Source organism: Phalaenopsis equestris, unplaced genomic scaffold (assembly GCF_001263595.1).
Source record: "Phalaenopsis equestris unplaced genomic scaffold, ASM126359v1 Scaffold234656, whole genome shotgun sequence".
Taxonomy (NCBI): domain Eukaryota; kingdom Viridiplantae; phylum Streptophyta; class Magnoliopsida; order Asparagales; family Orchidaceae; genus Phalaenopsis; species Phalaenopsis equestris.
This window is the reverse complement of record NW_018252562.1, coordinates 48,773-52,046: the sequence shown is the minus strand read 5'-3', so window position 1 is coordinate 52,046 and position 3,274 is coordinate 48,773.

Genomic DNA, 3,274 nt, shown 5'->3' with positions numbered 1-3,274 from the left:
GAGTGCTCTTGACCCCAGAACAGGCACCTACACCTGAATCTCTGGTTATGGGTAGTCTACGTAGGTATTCTTTCGCGGATATTGGTTTAAGGTGCTTTCGCCCGATCTTGTTTGGACGGACACTCTTAACCTATCCTTGCGAGGTTTACATCACGTAGGCTCTCCACGTTTTGTGTTTTATCTTGCCACGTTTTGTGTTTTCTCTTGCTTTCGTTTTGTTGTATGTCCCTTTTTATTCGATTCCTGTTCTTTTTGAATCACATATATGATTCAGATATATGATTCGGGAGGGAGATTTACTTGAATGGGGGAAGTACGACGATCGACAAGCTGGCGACTTCTTTTAAAATAAAAGAGAGAAAAACGAACGAAAACAATCATCATCAGATATCTAAGTTGACAGGAACAGCAGAAACAAAAACTTTTTATACTGATCAACTCTCTCCCAAGAGCCAGTAGTTTAGGCCTCCTTCAGCCAAGAAGAGAGACACAACTGGAGTGGCTTTGAAGACAGATAGAACTGGAAATCTCACAGTTCAAGTCAACTCAAGGGACCCTATTGAGGCTCATAGAACTACTAGGGATCTTGTGGCTAGAGAGGAGGTGGCTTCCCCTATTGAAGCTATGGTTTCAGAATTGAATAAAGAATTGGAATCAGAATGGCAGACCCAAAAAACAAGAAATAAAAGAAATACTAAACAAGAAGATCAGAAAAAGGGAAAGGAAGAGGAATCATCAACCAATGATGATCCTAGCACCCAAAGGAGAGGAAGTATCACTAAACCAAGAGGGAGAACTAGATCTAGATCTCAACCTTCAATCCATCCCCCCTCCCCATGATAAATATGCTATGCTGGAGCATAAGGGGGATTGCCCACCCCTTATCTTTTAAAAGACTAAAATATCTTAAAAAAAGCATAAATTTTGGTGTTTGGCATATTTGGAACCTATGGTTCATATCAATACTAACAATATTGCTAAAGCTTTCCCTGGCTTCAACCTTATCACTAACCTTAATAACAAAATTTGGTTTCTCTGCAGGAAAGAAATGAAGTGCTCTATTTTAGTTAGCCACCACCAAGTCCCTCATATGAGTATTAGTACTGATGGCATGGATGGTTTTGCTTCTTTTGTTTATGCTGGCAATTCCAAAACTGCAAGAATTGAGTTGTGGGAGACTCTCCAAAACATACAAGTCTCCATTGATAAAGCTTGGATTGTGGGAGGGGATTTTAATTGCATTTCTTCTCCTGCTGAAAGAAGGGGGAAGAACTCCGCTGAAAGAAGGGGGAAGAACTCCCAATTCTGTAACTATATCCAACTTCAATGACAACATTCAAAAAACTAGTTTATTTGATCTTGGATTTAGTGGCTCAGCCTTCACCTAGAGAAGGAAAAATATGTGGGAAAGACTGGGTAGAGTCTTTGCCAATGACCACTGGATTCAAAACTTCTTGCAGACTACTATAACTCACTTAAGTCTTGCTGGTTCTGATCACAGGCCTTTGCTGATCACCATTGGTTCTAACAACAGTTGTCAAAAGAGTGCTTTTAGGTATTTGAATGTTTGGTCTCAACATAAGGATTTCCTGCAGATTGTTAAAGATAATTGGAAGGTTGTTTCTCACCCTGACCCATTCATCAATCTGTGGCAAAATCAAGAAAAGGTGGGGAAAGCTCTTAAACATTGGAGTTGGAACACTTTTGGAGACAGATTTATTAAAGGTGGTTGATAAGGATGAAAAGGAGCTGCTTGACCTGGAGGAGGAGCACAACAAGGGGAAGACTGATGAAATTGGTCTTTTAGAGGCCAATGAAAAAGTGCTTACTGCTGTAAACTGGCAAGACCATTTCCTTAAGCAAAAGGCTGCCAAGAATAAATTTACTGAAGGGGATAGAAATACCAAATTTTATCATGCCTGTATTAAGTACTAGAGAAAATGCAACACTATCCATTGCATTAAAGATCAGAATGGAAATTGGATCAGGAAGGAGGAGGAGATTATTGAAAGTGCCGTCAATTACTGCCAAAACCTCATGACTGAACACAACACAGATAGAGGCTAGATAGACAATACTTTATTTTCTGAAAGCAAAAAGCACACTGCACATCTAAATCTGAATGACATTTCTGAGGAGGAGGAGATTCAAAGAGCTTTAAATTCCATAGATAGTAGCAAATCTGCTGGTCCTGATGGCTTCACTTCTGACTTCTATAAAAAAGCTTGGGGGGAAATTAAGGTGGAGGTTATTCAAGCTATCCAATAGTTCGTCAAAGGTCATCCATTCCCCAATTATTTCTGTGCTTCATCAATTGTCTTTATTCCTAAGACATCTATTAAAAACTGTTGGAATCAGTTCAGAACCTTGAGTCTCACCAATGTTATCAGTAAGATGGTAAGCAAAATCCTGGTAAACAGACTTCAGCCAGCTCTACCCACATTGATTAGTATTAACTAAGCTACTTTTGTGAAAGGAAGAAGTATAGGAGACCACATTTTACTTGCTCAAGAGCTCTTACAAGACTTGGAGAAACCTTGCAGAGGTGGCAATGTAATCTACAAGCTAGATCTGAAGAAGGCTTGTGATATGGTAAAGTGGGATTTTATTATGAAATGTTTGGAGGCTAGAGGGTTCTCTAGGGAGTTCTGCTAGACCATTAAAATATGGCTTGAGACCAATACCAATTCTATTTTCATAAATGGAAAAGCTCATGGGTTCTTTACAACAAATAGAGGTCTCAAGCAAGGAGATCCTCTTTCCCCTACTATTTTCATCCTGGTGTTGGATTACTTATCAAGACTCATTGATAGCCAAGAGAATAAGAAATGCTTCAATGCTTATCACAATAAAGCTAAGATGGATATAATTCATCTCATTTATGCTGATGATATCCTTATTTTCACTAGGGCAACAAAGGCTGCTACTAGATACCTTGATGAATGCTTGAATAAGTTTCAAAAGGTGTCTGGTCTCAAAGTTAATAAAGATAAATGCCAGATCCTTACCAGCAAGAGAGTTCCAGTTTCTATCAGACAGTGGTTGACTGAGTTCACTGGTTTCTCTACTATGAGCATGCCATTCAAATATCTGGGCACTCAACTAGTTAGAGGCAGAACCAAACAAACCCAATTTGATGAAGTCATTGATAAAATTAATTCTACCCTTTAGGGGTGGTCAAATTCTTACTTATCTAATGGTGAAAGGATCACCCTTCTCAAGAGTATTCTCACTGTTATCCCTCTCTACACCCTTCAAGTGGCAAACATGAAAA